This window comes from Passer domesticus, chromosome 2, assembly GCF_036417665.1.
Source record: "Passer domesticus isolate bPasDom1 chromosome 2, bPasDom1.hap1, whole genome shotgun sequence".
In the NCBI taxonomy this organism is placed as follows: domain Eukaryota; kingdom Metazoa; phylum Chordata; class Aves; order Passeriformes; family Passeridae; genus Passer; species Passer domesticus.
Window position 1 is genome coordinate 76,164,428 of NC_087475.1, and position 20,121 is coordinate 76,184,548.

At 37.7% G+C, this 20,121-nt stretch overlaps 2 long non-coding RNA genes across 2 annotated transcripts; one reads left to right on the forward strand and one right to left on the reverse strand.

Moving 5' to 3' along the window:
• Window positions 1-44: 44 nt before the first annotated feature.
• On the forward strand, window positions 45-18,069 carry LOC135295526 (uncharacterized). The gene is made up of 3 exons (XR_010357653.1): window positions 45-147; window positions 7,703-8,003; window positions 17,815-18,069. It is a non-coding gene; the product is annotated as an uncharacterized LOC135295526 (long non-coding RNA).
• On the reverse strand, window positions 10,076-16,664 carry LOC135295527 (uncharacterized). Its single transcript, XR_010357654.1, has 3 exons — window positions 16,577-16,664; window positions 15,612-15,792; window positions 10,076-10,437 (listed from the first exon to the last, which is right to left on the reverse strand). It is a non-coding gene; the product is annotated as an uncharacterized LOC135295527 (long non-coding RNA).
• Window positions 18,070-20,121: the final 2,052 nt, after the last annotated feature.

Consider the following 20,121-nt stretch of genomic DNA (forward strand, 5'->3'; position numbering starts at 1 on the left):
AAAAATAGTCAAAGTCTCTTCCAGTCACTGAGGCAGGCAGATTTTATTCAAGAGATATATCACAGCTTTCCTAAACACAGCCCAGGATCATGGTGTTGGACACATGCAGCTGATTGTGGACATGGAAAAAAACTTCCTTTAACCAAGGTAAAAGGAAAATTTAAAATACTGTGTGTTCATCCAAAACAGCAATTACTACATGAACAGCACACAAAAAGCCTGACGTGAAGCCAATTAAGAAGTAATATGAAAATTTCTGGTGTCATAAACAAGTTTCAGATCTCACCTAAAGTGTTTTTGAAGTCCTTGATGAGACTCATCCCTGAAATTCTAACATAAAGAGAATGACTGTAGTTTTTAAAAACATATATAAAAAAGCATAAGCTCTTCAAATTTTTTGCCAAAATTTGTGATTACTCCTTTGTAAAAATTCCAGTGTTTATAAAGTGCTTAAAAAAACCCAGAAATTCTGTCAAAGTCTTCTTTGACATGTTCCAAAAAAGGCATCATTAAAATAAAATAAACTGCAGCTATACTGGTAAGACTCACTAGGAGCAGTCATTCTCCATACTCACATGATTCCTGGACTCCTCACAGGTCATCAGTAGAGACACATATAATGACATAATTCATGAAGGGAAGTCATATAGTGCATCCTGTCCCTGGGCACATTTATTTCTGCCTAAATCACTCCTGACCTATGTTTATTTACCCTAATCCTAAAAAAGGGAATGAAATCTTGCAATTTCAGTGAGGATCTATTGGGCAAGCTCTGGTCTATTTCCCTTCTTTTCATGTCATCCCATTGGCTTTTCTTGTTTTCACTTCATTCACTAATTTTTATTTTTTAATTTTTGTGGTATCTCATTTCTTCAGATTCTTCTTTGTCTCTTTGTTTACGTTCTTCAAGTTTTGGTCCTTTTCACTGCATGTCATTTCATCTCGGTATATTTGGTCATAATCACTGCATTTCAAATTTTCTGTTTTTTTCAATTGCATTTTAATTTGGTCATATCTCCTTACCAGAGTGTTTGTTTTGCTTGGTTGTCTGATTTCAGGATTTCATTTCTTTTCCTGACAGGAATCATTTTATAATTTTAGTTATTTTCATAGGTACTTCAGGCACATCACAGAGCTGTTAACATGTTAAAATGGGGTGTTTGCTCTTGCCTCATCTCATGTCCCTAAGATTTTCTGTCTGTGTGGCTTAGGATCACTATATGCCACGTCTGGTCCTGTCCTTTTTCGTACCTGGATTTGTAAAATGCAGAACAGGCAATATTACGCCCATACTTACTGGCCTTTGGCAACCAATTCCTATGGCTCTGCAAGTCTCTCCTTAACTTGGTGTCTGTGTTGTAAGAGAAGGTAGGGAACCTGTGGCTGTGTGGCTAAGAACTTAGATCCAGAGCCTTGTGTGAGCCTCTGGCTCTGTAGAAGAGGGGGAGTTGCCATCTCTCACACCATGGGCAACGCCTGAGTGCTGCATGAGCTCAGCCAGCCTGCCCTCCTCTCCCTCTCCTCTTGCCTCATGCACTGATTTCTTCACCTCCCCTCTGGGTCAGCACTCACACAGCCTTTCCTATATGCATCCTGAGCCCCTCTGTCATGGCAACCACCAGCATTCTCCCTGCTGCCACCATATCAATTTAAGGAGCCACAGCCAGAGGGAATGCCCATGCCTTGGCTGCCTGGAGGAAATGGGCTGTCGCTCTTCAGCCTTGTTAAATGCTGTGAGATGAATAAACCCCACAGCTCAGGCCCGTGGGGAAATGGCCAACATGGTGAGCTGCTGTCACTTCTGTCTCTGTGGACAGCCTCTTGAGCCAGTGCTGTGGTCACCTCACAGTAGTTTAGCCCTGGCAATGACTCTTTGTTCTCTAAAGAGAGCATTTCACCTCACAAGTCATAATTATATGAATGGATGTTCAATAATTTACTACAGAATTCCTATCTTTTAGCACATACTGGAAACCGAATGACTGCCATGTTGGCTGTTTCTACACAGGATGAATTATACTCAGCTGGAGAATGATGACAAAGTGTTATTCAATTCACAGCTCTATAAGTTGTTTCTTGGCCAGGTACTTTTGTTCTGATCCAAAGCTAAGTGCACATTATTTTTTCTCTGGTCTACCTGTGACTATTGTCAAAATTATACAGATTTACAGACTTTATAACTGCCTTTCAAGGTAAATCAGCACTAATTTTATTCACAGGGATAGAAAAGATCTTTAGGAACAGAAAGTTGAAAGTGTCTGCACTTTCATTGCCCAACCTCAAAATCTTGCGGCCTGGTTTTGCAGGTCTCCTAGCACAATATTTATCATTCATCTCATACTGACTTTGTTTTTATAACATCTGTATACCACCAAAATCCCTGGGGATTGGTATTTGTCTCCTTTGACCACAGGAAAATAATGACTGACATATATAGAGATGTCTGTCTCTATAGGTGCAGAGACAATTGAGTCAAAGGAGAGTGATCCGTACTTCCACAGCAGATGACCCCTTTAATTAAGATGAATAGCAACATTAAATGTTCCTGTTTCTCTCCACTGACTGTAACAAGAGTCTAACACAATCAGTCCTAAGGACAAAGGATGCCTCTTCAGCATCACGGACTGGCGGTTGTGGAACAAGTCTTCTTTTTCCCAAAGAAAAAGAAGACTTCTTCTTCCCAAAGCCAAGATTCTGTATGCTCATATTTTAAGCAGTCACACAGGAGGGGGGAGTTCTGGGTGTCACCAGGGCTATTTATGCAGTCTGCATGGGACATTTATTGAATCATACATATAAAAAGTAGCATAAAAAGCCTTTTTTCTTCTCATTTTTTATTTCTTATTCTACTCTAACATGACTGAGGGTCCCAAACAGTAAAAAATATTTCAGTACTATGTTTATAGCTCCCATGTAGCAACACCCTTTATTAGGGATAAAATCTGAGCAGGAAGGGAAAAAGTCAGGACTTTATTATGAACAGATTTCCTCTCTGCATAATACTGAAAAATATTCTTTCAGCAGCAAAGGTCAACAAAAATAAGCAATAGATTGTTTCTCAGACTTGCCAAATCTACTGTTCTGCCCTCACCATTCCCTCACCTTAAGAACAATAGAACCTATTCCATGTTGTTTAAGCCAAATTTCACACAAAGAGATTTAACAGAAAAGATATGTTAGTTTTGGGGTTTTTTCTAGTAGCTTTAGTCCCAGAAAATTTGACTTTTGTTTTCCTATGATCTCTTTTCAAACACCACCATTTAGATTATCTAAATCTAAGTTTCTTTGATTGTCCTACACATGTCAACAAAAAGTGGTTTTTCTCCCCAGGTATGTATAGTATGTCATTCCCCAGGCACCAAGAAACTCAGTATCCCTTCTACCCTTTGCATGGCACATAGTATGTTACTGTGCATGGTGCAGGTCTTACCTGTTCCCACCTTTGCAAATCTTGGCAGAGAGGTCCCTGCAGATTCTGGTTCTCTGCTGCTGGCATCCATCCCCTTGCACAAGAACATCAGCCTAGCAGTCATTGTCTGTATCCACTGTCAAAAGTATGTCTGATCCCAAACAGCTTTGAAACTAAATACAAGGCACATTAAGAGATGCTGTGTGGGAAATTATATCATTCTCACTTTACAGAAGTCCACTTTTCTGCTGTATGTTATTTGATTGCAGTTCAAAATAGGTCACAGATATTTCTTGTCTTCTCACTTCCCATAGTTTTTCCTTCCCTTCAGGAAAAACACCATGTGGTAGGAAACAGAAGAAGTATGTGAAACCCAATAGATGTCATAGCCTTCCGACCTGGAGTAAGCCATTTCCCAGCACCTTCGATTCAGATCTTGCCATTTAATTAATACACATCAGCAGAACAAAACAGTCCTCTTCACCATTAATTGCAAACAGTTTGTGACCAGTTACTTGCAACGTATTTCAGGCAAGCTTATGAGAGGATGTTGGCAAATATATTTTGGTAGTAGACCTCAATATGGAGAAGCTGACCCTGCACAAAATACCCGAAGAATCGCTCTATGTGCCTGAGAACATTGTAACATTGTCCAAACACTCAGACAGGCTGGATGCTATAACCACTTCCCTGGGAAGCCCAATTCCAGTGGTCAGCTACCCTCTGGGTGGAAAACCTTTTCCCAAAATCTAACTTATACCTCCTCTGATTCAGCTTCATGCTGTTTCCTCAAGTCCTGTCACTGGTCCTGAGAGAGAAGAGATCAATGCCTATCCCCGTCTTCTTGCACTCACAAGGAAGCTGTAGACTGCAGTGTGGTCTCCCCTCAGTCTTCTCCAGGCTGAACACACCAACTGACTTCAGCTGTTCCTCATACAGCTTCCCCTCAAGGCCCTTCACCATCTTTGTTGCCCTCCTTTGGACACTCTCCCATAGTTTAATGTCTTTTTTATGTGGTGGCACCCAGAACTGCTCCCAGCACTGGAGGTGAGGCTGCCCCAGTGCAGAGCAGAGCAGGACAATCCCCTCCCTTGCCCGGCTGGCCATGCTGTGCCTGATGCCCCCAGGACAGGGTTGGCCCTCCTGGCTGCCAGGGCACTGCTGGCTCATGTTCAACTTGTCCCATGTTCCTTTCCACAGCTCTTTTATCCAGTTTTTCACTCCTCAGTCTACACACACATCCAGGGTTGCTCTGTCCCGGGTGCAGAATCCAGCACTTTCCCATGATGAACTTCATGCAGTTGGTGATTGCCCCATTTTTCTAATTTGTTGAGGTCTCTCTGCAGGGCCTTTCTTCCTCTGAGGCAGTCAACAGCTCCTCCCTATTTAGTGTCACTGACAAACTTAGTATTCCTTCAAGGCCTGCATTCAAGATTTTCATGAAGATGTTGAAGAGAAGTGGGCTGAGGATGAAGCCCTGTGGAATCCCACTAGTGACTGGATGCCAGCCTGATGTCACCCCATTTACTGTAATTCGTTATGCCTGACCTGTGTGACAGCTGCTCATCTATTACAAGAAATTAGGGTGATTCTTTCTTCATACCTTTAGCCCTCAGATGCATTTCCTTTTTTGTAGACCAATATAAGACACTCCATGAAAAGCTTCTAGCAACAGAAATAATTAATAATTTCTACTTCCCTAATATATAATTTCCTCTTGTTCACTATTCCTCCCTATTCTCTAGTGAGCTTGCACATCACTGCAGGACAGAAATATATAGGCAACCAGAAATACTGTGTTCTTGCTCTATTTAAATTCTTTAGGCATACTTAGATTCTCTTTCATTCAGTTTCTTGCTCTTTCCTGATGGAAGATTTAGACTTGTTAAGAGGAAAAATAGGGAACACTCCATGCTATTTCATTGCATTAATGACATCCAAAAAGAATTTCATCTTTAAAAATTAGTCTGTTCCCCTCCCTGGAATATTTCTGGAATTTTTTGTCCTGGCTTTACTAGAAATGGTGCCCTGAAAAGCAGGCTGTGATAGATGGGGTTGTTCAGAGGGGAGAAGTCTCTGGGATACCTTATTCTGGCCTTTCAAAATGTAAAGGGGACTTACAAGAAAGATGGAGAGAGACTTTTTGACAGGGCGTGTAGTGACAGGATAAAGGGCTGGTTTTAGAGAAGGTAGGTTTATATTGGACATAAGGAAGAAATTTCCTGTGATAATGGTGGTGAGACACTGGAATAGGCTGCTGAGAGAAGTTGTGGATGCCCCATCACTGCAAACATTAAAAGTCAGATTGGATGCAGCTTTGAGCAGCCTGAACTAGTTGAAGGCATCTCTTCCTCTGACAAGGGGTTTGGACTAAGTTATCTGTAACAGTCCCCTCTAGTCCAAACTATGAAATCTAGAACTCCATCACATAGTTTATGGATTCACCTGTGTAATGCAAAGTACAGTGTGTCAGTGCAAACTCTGGCTGTCTCTGAGCAGATCTCATCTGGAGATCTATTTACAAATTTTAGTATAAAAACTATGCACAATGCTGTTTAGCTTCCCCTCAGAAGATGTAAATGTCACTGCTGCTATGGCCAGCATAAACTTAGTCTTGAAAATACTAAACAACAAGCCTGTGCTTTCTCAAATTCTCAGGCTAGTTCTTCTGCTCATCTCACTGTGAGAGTTTGAACTGGCAGAAGTGGGAGGTCTTGAGGACGCATTCTGAACTAAATTTCACACAAAGTAAAAAAAAGTCCCAGAATGTTTAAGGGAAAGATTAGAGCTGTATCTAACACAAAGGTCTGGAAAACTGTTCATACTCTAATAATTCTTTCAGTAAAAAAATAAAACCTGGCTCTTCTATTTATATTTGGCTTTTGTTACCTCTATGGATATTCCAAGTCCTGCCCAGAATTTACCTGCCTGTCTCAGACAACATGAAACAGCTTCGCTGAAGTATCTGGCTGAGTACCCCATTCAGGAATATCTCTAATTTACATAGGTAAGACACTGTTACAATTCCCTCACATGGAAAAATAAACTGAAGCTGTGCTTTACACATGTTGGATGAGTACAATAATCTAAGAATCTTTGAATAAAGTATGTTGAGTAGTTCTTTAGCCATGTTTTGTGAAATAAATTTGAGAGAAGCACTTCATTTGATGAATTTTTTTTAAGATTATAAGTCTCTCCCAGATGAAGAAGGTTTTCTAAATCCTTGGGGAAGAAGAGTATAGTTTAAAGAAAACTCAGATCTTTAGGTAAGAAAACAATATTCTTGCTTTCTATAGGCAAGTTTCTGATCAGATATGGGCTTTTTCCAATCCCTTTCTTTTCCACCAATTGCTACATCTGAGTATTGTTCTTCAATGGTCATCTGCGATTTTGGCAACTAAAATTCATAACTAGTGGAGTCATAGACTGAATAGGAACATGGGTTCACAACCCTTTACAATTTTCCAGTCTCTTATTCCCTCCACCCACAGTCTGTTTTTTATCTGGTATAAAAATTATATCCATCTTAATTAATCACAGTTGTAATTTGCTTTGATACTTGCTGTGTTACTCCTAGTGAAAAGCTTGTTCCTCTGAAAGCTTGTCTTCCTTTAGATGCATATATATAGATATATATGTATATACACAAAAGCTAGACAAATACAAATATTCCTCATTCCCACAAACTTTTTACTAAGTGCTTTTCTGTCTTTTTGCTTGACAAATGAAACAAAGGCTTTATTACTCAGTGATCGTTTCAGATCATGGTTGTCAGCATGATTCATTGTCAAACTGACCCTGCATCAGGCTGTAATTTTGTTTCCTTTGGACTGCTGGTTTCTGCACAAAATGGACACTGCTTGGTGTAGGCAGGAATGCTCTTGCTCTGAATACTCTGTGGATTCAGCATGAGGGTGATCCATGAATTTATACATTTATATAGTTTAGTTTTCTCTGTTATACCAAATAATTTTCTTGTATGTTCCGGGATGTGATCTGTTGATTTTGGTTTGGTGTTTCTTTTCTTCTGTTGGTTGGTTGTTCTGTCAGGTACTGAGTGCATTTTTCCACTGATCTATCTGTCATAACCTCAAGTCTTACTTTTATAACATTAATGGTCACCTCAGACCCTGTCAATTTATACAGGAAACTGAGTGTCTTTCTCCTCACATACATCACTTCACATCTATCTACACCAAATTTCATCTTTCATTTTATTGCCCAGTCACTCAATCTCATAAGCTCCCTACGTAGTTCTTCATAGTGATCTCCTGTCTTTTTTATTTTGAATAGATTAATATCATCAGCAGACTTTGTGACCTCAGAGCTCACACTCTTCAGCTCATTTATGAGTATGTTGTCTGGAGAACAAATGTACACTGCACAGAGAAGAGCTCTCAGTGGAAGGTACGGTGAACCTTCAACACCCTGATTTTGGTACAAAAGTGTCCAAGTCTTGTAGGAGTGACTGTCAAATGCCAGTGGTTGGAGGACTGCACAAATTGTCATTTGCACGTTCCCTAAGGGGATGGGAGCACTAGGCTGCAGTGACAGTGGCAAGAGAAAGGTTTTCCACTCAGACACATCAGAGGAGGTAAGAAAATAGTAATTCCTAGATAACATGAGAAGGTTTGTGCAATATCATGACTACACTCATGATTTTTAAGTGCTGTAGTTACAATTTGTTAGAGTGAGGAAGATACTCTGACCACTATCCAAAAGACCAGAGCCACTGGAAGCTCAAACAAGACAAAAACCAATCAAAAGTAATATTGATGTTTCAAGTGAAGTAATAGACTGTTTGGTCTAGTGGACTGTATTACTTCATATATTTTGGTTGTGAGTTGGTATTTTTATACAATGATGATCTCACTGAAACAAGTCACATTCCTGTTATGAAAGCTGGTTTGCATTTGATATTGCCTTTTTCATGCTTAGGGTTTTAAAATAGACAAAGATATAGACTCAGCTTCAGACATAGGAGTAACTGTGTCTGAACTAATGTTTATGGAGAAGAGTTCAGAATATACATATACATAAAATTATATATATGAAATTTTTATTTCTAATTCTATATATATAAAATTATGCTGGATGCACATGCTTTATAAAGCATCAGGATGTTCACAGACCCTTATTTCTACATCTCTGTGCCTAAACTGCAAAGTCATCACAATTGCATGAAGCTTTCTATCCATTTCAATCACTTATTTGGTAAATAGTTCCATATTAGAATGAACCTCCATATCAGAATTTTAATATCTAAGAATAATTTTATGCACAGTGTTAACTCTCTGGTACACTTCAAGTTAGAAATAACTTGGATATAAAAAAGCAATCATTAGTGGAATTTTATTCTGTTCTCAACTCAGGATCCAGTATTTTCATCTTCTGAGCAGAAGGCAAGATACAGTTTTTTAGATACTGACTTATTTAACAATAACTGAGAGCTTCATATCTCATTACTCCTTAATTTTTCACTATTTCATAGACCTAAATAATCCTCTTCCTGATGGATTTTGTATCCAACAGTCTCAGAAGCTACACTGCGGTATCTTTCCAGATGATCTGATTTGAAACACTTGTTCCACTGAACTACTTAATCATTGCAGCTTTAAATGTTTTGGTAAAGTTTCATAATTTCATAATTAGTTCATTAACTCTTTTTTTATATGATGTACTTCTTCTGCGAAAACTTTAATCCTAAGGGATTTTGATATTTGTATAATATAATGGAAGCATGCACAATTTTGTCCTTGTCTTTAGTATTCCACTGACAAGTGTCATTTTGGAATGGATTGATTAGGTTTAATCACAGACATGGATTACTAAATATTATGTATCCAGCATAAACAATTATTTTACTCCCTGCTGTTTTATGCTGGCCATGAATAATGAATTATTTGTCACTATTTGTGGCACCAAATGATTTTTTTTCACAAAAAGACAACTGACCACATTTTTCATTGCTTTTAGTATCTGCGGCAACTTCCCATTTCTTACTTTTGGTTGTGAGTTTTAATGTATGTCATATCTACTGTGCTAGGTCATCATGATGGCTTTTTTTTTTTTTTTTTTTTATCCCACAGAATAATCCTGCATGTGACTAAAGCTTTTTGCTTAATGCTTCAGGGCATCCAAGGGCTTTCTCTGTCACACTTACCACAACATTACTTTTCAGTGACTACATTTCACTTGCAGGTCTAGGCATTGCTAAACCACAACCTTTTTTCCTATGTGCATTATTGGCTTTCCAGAGCTAGAATAGTCTAGTTAAACTAGCACAGATCTATTTATTTCAGTGGAAAAATTCTTTTTAGTGCCTAATCCATTCTTTCTTACTGTTAAAGCTTACTAAGGTCATCTAGTGAAGAAGATCCCACAGAGGAATCTATTGTCTGGCACAGCTATCAAAAACTAGGGGAATAAAACCACAGCCACATAAAAGAACTTTGTAGACTCCAGTTGTTTGCAAAATCATTTGTTATAGTTTGATTATGTGTTATTCTCAGGTGACATTTATGAGCCTCATGTTATATTTTAATGTCTGTAATAATCCAACAGAAAGTGCATTTGAATAAATTCCACACTGCATTTTAGATGATGTTGCTTTCCTAGGAAAATTGCACCATTCCTCATAGTTTAAAATTTTTCTGATGTCTGACTTTTCAATTTTCTAGTTCTAAACTGATACCTGTGAACTTCATGCCTTTTTTTTCCACCCAGACATTTTCTCTGCTTCTTTGCTGCACTGGATCACAAAACCAATGGTACAAAGATCATGGCAGTGTTACTTATGCTTTGGGAAGGGCTGCCAACTGTCATAGGCAGTGATAAAATTCAAATACTGTTTCAAATAGTCTTTTTTCCACTCTGTAGAAGCCAGGCTACCTAGGATATGATTCAATAATGGGTGGTGTTGCAGTCACAGAAAGGCCTTTTTCCTTCTTCTTTGGATGTGAATTCCTCTCCTGTGTCCATTTTCCAGTGAATCCTAAATACACATTCTTTAAGGACATGCCTTGCTCCTGTAAGTAAATGTAATTGTGAAGTATAAGAAAGTGAATGCTTCCTATGAAACATATAAATTACACTACTGAAGGAGAACCAGTTTAGAAGATATAAGGGAATTTGTCTATTTATTTATTGTTTTTTCAGGACTGTGTAGCAAAAATACCCTAATAAATAGTCTTTTAAATACTGAGATCCTCTAACAGTAATTCCCAACAAGTTATGGTACTTATAATAAAAAATTAATCCAAAATATATAATACAATGTGATTTCATGAGAATATATTGCATCTAAAAAAAGAAAGCATTCAAGATCAGTGTGCAACAGTGATCAGAATAAAACTCCTACGTGATTTGCCCAGAAGTAATTTACATGGATATTGTAACAACTTAGAATTGTTAGAGGAATTTTGATTTTATTATGAGAGTAAGTTTGATTAAAGAAAGTAACTTTGTGATGATTTAGCACTGCTTTAAAATGACTGATTGGATATTTTGCCCCAAAATCTGTCCTGTGGGAGTGGTGTTTTAGTGAGCCTGTGAACTTTGTGCCTTTTTCTCCACCCACCCCTTTTCAAGCCAATAGGGCTTGTTTTCTAGAGGATTTGGTGCCATTTGAAATGCCTTCTGGATCCTGTTGGGTCCTCAGATGATACTGCAGAAGGGAACACACTTCTACAAGCTCTAAGTGGTACCAGTAAGCTGCAATGAATTCTCTACAATGTTTCTAATCTTACATACATTTTAGATAACCAAATCATACTATGTATGCTCCAAATAAATAATAGAATTGGTGTGACATCCAGAACAGTTTCTGCATCATTGCCATTTCTGAGCTGCCAAGTTGTTAAGACCATGAGGTCAGCTGGGTGCTAAGGAGAGCCTCAGACCACTTCAATGAACTTCTCCGGCCTCTGCATCTCAGTCTACTTGCAGACATATAGAAAAGATGCCACAATGATTACTCTGTCAGCGGGGGCAAGTTGCAGATTTGAGAGCTGTAGAACTGCACAAAGTACTCCATAACATAGCCACAGAATGATTTGGGTTGGAAAGCAACTTAATGAACACCTAGTCCAACATACCTGCCAGAGGCAGGGACAGGTTTCACCGGATCATACTGCTCAAAGCCTCATGCAACCTGACTTTTAACATTTCTAGTGGTGAGGCACCCACAAAGTCTCTCAGCAAACTGTTCCTGTGTCTCACCACCCTCATGGAAAAAAAAAAAATCTTCACTACATCCATTCTAAACCACTCTTCTTGTATTTTAAAAACACTGCCCCTTTTCCTGTCACTACAGGCCCTGTTAAAAAGTCTCAATTTTCCTTATAAAATGCCTATACATTTTAAAGGACCACAATAAAATTCCACTTGAAGCCTTCTCCAGGCTGAATAATCCCTGGACATATTACTTCAGGTGCTGTCTCATGAAACAAGAGATGAATGTTAAAATTCTGTACATACTCTGTTCTTCCCTTTCTGCAGTAGCATCAATAAAGGAGTTGTTCTGTAAAACACTTTCCACTACTTAAAAAACTTCTCTTTTGCCCTTTACTTGATAACTTCTCCATTCCTAAGAAATCTTGTTCTTTTACTTGTAAAGGATGATAATTCAGAATTGGTCAAGTAATTAAACCTCCAACCTCTTTGTTTTCTAAGTCTTTTCTTATATTTTTATTTTAGAGGGTATAGTGTACTACTATAAATATAGCTAAATCAGTAGATTACATATTCTTGAGTCTTGTTTTGTGAACAGAGATCATTTGTTCTGATTTGTGCTGATTCTGTAGAGCCTCTTAAGAGAAGTTAAAGGCTCCCCTGGCTGATCTGGGCTGCTCTATGAGTATGGACTGTGGGAATTCCTACTCTCTGGAAAGGGCTTCTTACTGAGTCAGGAGCCAAACACTTCAGCCTCTTGTCTGGTCTTACCCAGGACAAGAACACAAAGCATCTGCTGAACCTTGCCATTAGAGGGATGGGATTAGTACCTGCATTTCTGCACTGGAATGTTTAAATTCCATGCAGCCCTGAGAAGGTGTCCAAGACTTCCATAATTTGATCATGAATATTTCCAAACATCAGTTCCACCTGAAAAATACTCAGATTCTTCACTTAGAACCCTCATGTTCCAAAGCTGTACAGGAGGTACAATACTGGCATGAGGAAATTCATTAAAAAAAGATAACAGGGGTGGATTTTTCCCTCTCATAGCAGTGAGGGAGCCCAAAAACTTGGATCTTGACAGTGGTATCAATCAACCACCAAAAAAAAAGTCATCACTTTTTAATCATATATCAAATTTCATAAAAAATCTATAGGAAGACTAAAATGAAAAATAGCAGAGAGATACACTTGGTACATCTAAAAGAGCACCTGGTAGATTTTCAGAGGAATTTGGAATTAGCTTAGCTCTTTTAAAATAATCCATTTTTAGTCACTACACCTTTTTTATTTTAATAGCACATGAAATACATTTCCAGTACCTTCATATTTCTTAAGACAATTATGTTTCACATAAAATATCTGAAAAATAAAAAAAAATTATTTACACATATTCTATTTTTCTTAGTAGCAACTGTGTATTTTTTTTTTTTTTTTTCATTTTCCTCACCAATTGTTTTCTGGGTGGTTTCTTTGCTTTTGTTTTTTGTTTGGTGGGGTTGGGGGGTTTGTTGCTCTACGCCCTTGGTGTTACAATATGCTGAGAAGCTGGGACACAGAGCAAAGCTCTATTAAAAGCTTTCAGTAAGATTTCTCTCTCTACTACTTCTGTGGTTCATCAGCATTCCCATTCCACAAAATAATTAAGTGGGTGCTTATACTTAGGCTTGTAAAGTGGTTCAATTTGAAGATGGATGCTGCAAGGTTTAAAATAAGGCTCAAGACATTTTTCAGACTCAGGGCCTCATTATTTTCCTTATATCTCAGGCGTGCTGAATCAGAGGGCCACGGAAAATCATCCAGCAGTAACGTAATCATAGCTGCCTGAGAAGACAGGCATGGAAAGGTCTGTAAATAATGGCAAAGCTTTTCTTTAGTTCAAATAGTACAGCTGGAAAAGCCTTTACATAGTCTCTTCCAATTTTATGGCTTGCCAGTGCTGTGGGATTTCTGCGTCCCTTGAGTGGATATGCAGTGAGAAAGCTAAGGTGACTTAGCTATCACTTACTGGAATGCAAGCAACTAGAGCTGAGCAGTATGCATGAATTTCTTTTACAAACTACATATGGCTTTTCTTTGCCTACACAGAAAGTTCAAATAAAAATGCTTTATTTGTGAAAATGTCTTGTCCAGCTTGTATAATTTATACAGTTCAGAATGCCATTTAGCATTCAATGATAAGGTACTTTATAATATCTCTTATAGAGTGAAAAAATAGAATTATGTATCTTTTCTATTTTATTTTGTAGAAAATAAAGTAAATTTTGCCATGTCTAAGCTTTGTCACTGTCTTCATGCTGTGATCCATAAAGCAAAAAAATCTGCAGAGAAGAGCTCCATATTCTCTGGCAATAAGGATTAATAAATCATTGCACAAAAGACTGAAAAATACCCCCAATAACTAAAAATTCACAATAAACTTTGACAGCAAGATGAACTTTGGAAAAATCCCATTTACTTATGCCTTAGGAAGTCCTACTGAAACTCATATTTATATTTCATTTGCTTTGACTTCTGGGAAATCATCTATCTATTGAATATCAAGTACAAGAGAATACTACAGAGAAATATACTAGAGATTAGTGAGTACAAGAAATTTTATAAAAGTGCACATTTTTGGGGCTTTATATCCCATATATACAGGTGACTCCAGAAAGAAATGTTGACTGCAGAGGACTAGAATTTAAGTCTGATAGGTACTCAACACAGCTCTTCCACTGATGTGCCTCATCATCAATTTTAGCACCTTTGAATGTGCATGTACTGGTCTTTAAAACAGCTGTCCAAAGTCTGCCAAACTCACAGGCCCCGAGAAGTTAATAAATAATATTTGCAAAGTAGATTCCTATCTTAGTATTGGAAGTGTTTGATAGATTATTGTGACTTGATTAGGAAAGAAACTGGAGGACACAAGGGTAGAGATTAGGTGCCCAAATACTTTCTAGAATCAGTCCCCTGCACTATATGCATATTTACATGTAGATGTTTACATAGTGACTGAGACTGGGATAGTGATTGTTATACCAAGTGTGAAAATGTAACTTCCCAGAAAAATCAGTCATGCTAAACTGCACCAAAGGAGTAAGGAACTTATACTTCATGAACAGCAATTTGTTTTTGTTTTCTTACATTGTTCTACTTTAAATTATACTATAAATCTGATACTAAATCTGAGCTACTTTTAATTAGGAATATTTTCTGAAATACCAGTTCCAACCACTAGCTTTTTATCCCATTTCACAGCAGGAACTCATTCTATATAATAATTCAGTCTAACAGATCTTTTGCAGTCCTTTTCCACAATATTTGGGACATTTATCCTATCTTCATGGAATTTTTGCTTCAGTTTTGTACACTAATAACAGATCAATTGATTAATGAACTGAATCAACCATTTTTGACTCAAAAGAGAGCCAAATTCCTCATACTTTGAAATCTTGAATAGAAAGCAAAGTCCAGAGCAAATTTCTTAATGGAAAATCCTGTGAAAGCTATGTTGTGAGAAATAAATAACACTAATGCTCAGCAGGTCTTACAGAGCTTGCAATAGAAGTCTCTTTCAATGGTGGCTTGAGATGATATTATACATTAAACTTCACGGTGGATCATGCTGCTTTTCTGTGACTTATCAGTCAAGAATCACAAAATCAGTGATTAATTTAGGCTGGAAAAGATCTCTAAGACCATCCAGTCCAACTGTTAACCAAGCACTATCAAATTCCCACTAAACCATGTCCCCAGTACCACATCTAACCTGGCCTTGAACACTTCCAGGCACGGGGCATCCACAACTTCTCTGGACAACTTGTTCCAGTGCCTCACGACCTTCAGAGTAAAGGATTTCTTCTAATATCTGATCTTACCTTGACCTATTTCAGTTTAAAGGTGTCCCCCTATGTGCTGTCACTACATGTCCTTTTAAAAATCCCTCTCCACCTTCCATTTAGGTTGTTTTTTGGTGCTACAAGGCTGCTGTATGCTTACTCACAAATCATCCAGTATTTTCTATTTCCTCCTGAACTCTTACCTTCACTACATTTTGTAGCAATGAGTAATACTGGTAGTTCGCTTGCTTATCTGCCTTTTTTTTTTTTAATGTCAGCTTCACTCATGTTCATGTGTCAGCAGGTACACTTACTTCAACATCTCTTCAAGTCCTGTAAATTTGGAGTCGAACTCTGAAAGTTCTCCCCAGAGTATGGGATTAGCTTGGGGAAAGAATAAATTATGCACAAAATTACATTCTTCTCCTGTAGATAATAATGCTAGCATGAGAGAATAATTAGCTTATTAATGTCATATGAAGTCTAAGACTTCTAAGAGATAGTCCAACCTGGTATCACATTATTTTCATTTTTTTATGCTGAAGAAATGGTGTTCTCCGATGTAATGCTGCCAATCTGCCCTTTCCATTTTCTGTTACAGCCAGACTAATTTTTATGTATCTCATGCCCTTTGGGTCTAAAATCTGCTTAGTGGTACTAAGAAGCCAAGTTTCTAGGTGCCTTTGAAATGCTAGAGAAGAGAAAGCCAGAAAGATTGTCCAGGGTTCCATTTACCTCGTACCTATTTTAAAAGCACATTAAATCAAGAGCTTAAAGCACCCTTGCTAATTACTATTCGCTATAGTTAATCATAGGACAAGATGGTAAAATAGCCTACTGAATCATTTGGATAGACTGCACAAGGTTTTGATCTTCCGTGGTGCTATGTCTTGAATTTCAAATTGCTCAGAAAATTCAAATCCACGATCTAAATCAGCTAAATACTGCAGCCTTTGGATTCAGAGCTAATACCTGTGTACAGATGATAATAATCTCCTGACTTCCCAAAATTTTTGAACACTAGCTGGCAAGGATAAGTTGCTTCAGTTATAGGACAGAAAGCCAAATATCTACAATATTACAATGGGATATGGTATCTATCTTGTAAGCAGTTAGAATGAGGACTGACTAAAAATTCCACTCTCCCTTGTAAATTGTAAATCAGTACCTTCTAAGAAATTTGTTCCCTCTTGCATGCATGATACTAGTCCTGTGATGCCACTGCAAAGGTGGGCAAGAAATATGAGCACAGCCAGGGAAACAACATTCTGCTGGGGTGGATCTGAGGTCACAGCAGATAGCAGTGCCTTTGGATGCACTTTACAATGCAGGAGGTACTAGAAATTTTCCTACTGCATACAGAAGCTGGCTTACTCTAAACCTGGCCTTTGGATCACTCTTCATGAATAACAAGGGCAATTAGTGAATCTATTCTCAAAGAACAGCATATAGAGAACCTCTGTTTTCCAGTTCTTCTGTAAAACAATGGCAAGTTATAATTAATAATGCATAGCAGAGGTATTACGGAAATGAACATATTTTGAAAATGGCTCAGATACTGTTTTAGATGGGGAATGACTGAAATTGCATCAGTTCCACATAGTATATTACATAAATTGTATTAGAGACATGATAATTCATTATTATTTTTAGTACTACTAAAAAGAACCTATACACAGTAACAAGGTGTTACCTGAATTTGCATAAGGATACCAAAGGAAACATAATACTCCAGGAATACATCCAAGCAGTAATCTCTAAAGAATCCAGGTAAAATCCTTATATTTGCTGTAATCAGATCTCAAACTTCTATGCCTATGTTCTCCAGTATTTACAACCTTAAAACCATAGAAATGAAAATCATAATCTTGCTTACAAAAAGAACTTTAACTAAAAGTCTTTTTCACTTGCTCACTTTCTTACTCAAATACTTAGGGTCTGGCTGGGTTCATCCATGAAAACTTTTCCACATGCAAAAAATTGGGTCTTAGAGTAGTAAAAAATGAATCACTGATGATGTCAAAAACTGAACACAGGAGAGGATGGCTACAACGTCTTCATTAAGCTGGTGATCGGCATCTGGCTGATAATAAGGTAAAAAAAAAAAGTTTGTGAAGCCCTCTTCTCCAGAAAATACCTAATTTATCAATGTCAACCTGACATACAGCCTACTAATCATATTAGTTCAACTGACTGAATTAGCCACACATTTTTGACTAAGGGAATGATAATGCACTGTGCTGAATAAGGTTGCTCTATTATCTAAGGTTTAATGGTCTGAAATGACAAATGGTTTGGTTGCAATTTGGATTAAAAACTAAAAAACTATGTATTAAGGATATTGGTTATATGTGATTTTCTCTTGGCCCACAATTAAACTGAATTTTACATTTTTTTCCTCTGTAGATTGCTGCTGAAAATTCATAGCAAGATACGAAGGAACTGGTTTTCTTCTATATTATCTAGAGCAGAGCTCATTTTGCAACAGATGACACATGAAGAAAGAGCTGGACCATGCAAGAAAATAAAATATAAACAACATAGGATTTTTCTTTTTTCTAGGAATAGCTTCTTTCCTTTAATCAAAAAGAAGTCATACATATTACGAGTTTTGAAATCATATATATTATGAGCCTTATAATGATGATGAAAACACAATGATCCCCAGTACAAAACCAAGATGATTTTCCATTACATTAAAGCTCATTATAAAGTTATCTATTTTAAAACATGCTTTACAGAAATCATAGAATTGTTTAAGTTGGAAAAGATCTCTAAGATAATCAAGTTTAACCCAGCACTGCCAAGTGCTCCACTAAGCCATGTCCCTGAGTGCCACATCTACACATCTTTTAAATACTTCCAGTGATGGTGACTCCACTGCTGCTGTGGGGAGCCTGTTCCAGTGCTTGGCAACCCATTTGGTGAGAAATTTTTTTCCTAATACCCCATTCAAACCTCCCGTGGCACAATTTGAGGCAATGTCCTCTTGTCTTGTCACCTGTTACGTTGGAGAAGAGACTGACACACACCCCACTGAAAACTCCATCCACCTCCACAGACTTATGTGTGTCTAAGGGGTGCAGCAGTTGCTGACCATTTCCCCCTGGGTTATAGGGACTTCACTCTGCTCCTCATCCTCGTCTTTCAGCTCAGAGGACTGGGTACCTGGAAAACAACCGATCTTAGTATTGTAGACTGAGGCAAAGAAGGCATTAAGTACCTCAGCCTTTGTTGCTACGTGTTCCTCTGCATCCAGTAAAGGATGCACACCCTCCTTGGCCCTTCATTTTTGCCAATGTATTTGAAAAAGCATTCTTTATTGTCTTTTATGGTAGTAGAGAGATTAACTTCTAGTTGGGCTTTTGCTCTGCTAATTTTCCCCTTCATAACCTCTCAACATCCTCATAGTCCTTGTGAGTTTGCCTGCCCCTTTTTCCAAAGTGTTCCATAAACTCTCCTTTTCTTCCTGAGTTCCAGATAAATCTCTCTGTTTAGCCAGCCCCTCTGGCTTATCTTTTGGCACATGGGGACAGCCTTCCCCTGTGGCTTTTTTGATCTTGAAGAATGTCCAGCCTTCCTGCACTACTTTGCCCTTCAGGTCTGCCTCCCAAGGGACTCTAGCAACTGAACTCTGGAAAAGTCTGTGCCCTATCATGCCAGGGCATATGGTGGGGTAAAGCAGTCACAGAGGAGCTGCCTTATCAGAAACCTATATGGGGACATGATGAGAGTACAATGTTCTGATTATGTATCACATCCTTTTCTTTAACGAATAAAATATAGTATGGAAAATACAAAGTAAAATGCTTTTTTTTTTTTCAAGAAAAAAAATTAAGGCAATGAAAATAAGTTCACCAAAGCACTAAATCAGAATAAAATGAATGAAACCTTTAAATGTCATTTTAGTAGCTATATGAAACAATGGCCTTAACCAAAAAGAGTAGAAAAAAATATTAGAAAGGCCAATCATGGGGATCTCAATATTTTGAAAGTTTGTCCTTTGTACCCTGTACACTGCAAATTAGAGGAAAGAAGGGGTAACACTCAAAGGCTAAAAATATGGTCTCTCGGCACAAAAAGAGCAAAAGGATAAAGAGAATGCAAAAAATGACAGCATCTGGATAAAAGCCAGTCATATAAAGATATCAGCACAGAATAATAAAAGAGACTGGCACACATCCCAAATCAATTATGGAGGATTAGTGCAGCATAGTCCAATATACCTGCCTTCAGAAAGACTAAGATATGCATAAAAAAGTTCAAGAACAGCTACAAAAAAAGGGAAGAAAAAGTGAACTTTGGGAGATAGCAGGAAAATGAATGCAATGTTAATTATAAATCAAAGGAAGGCACAAATGTATTATTATTTCACTAGAACTGTTTGTCAACTCTGTATGAACTACACAGGTCTGAATTTACTCATCACAGACTCTACCTAAGACAGTAACATATTGAGACACCTCATCCTGTTACCAGGTAGATTGTCACTTGATATTCAGTACTTCTGAAAAGATACAACTTGGTATAAGATCCCAAAGGCCTAATTTACTCAAGATGTGATATATTCTTACCAAACCAAGCATGTCTAATATGATATATTTCCATTTTTTAAATTAATAATGTTTTATGGACACTAACAAAAAAATGTCAAATAGACTACTGCTCATGAATCAGTACTGCTTGTAAATAAGCCCAAGGCCGTTTCCATTA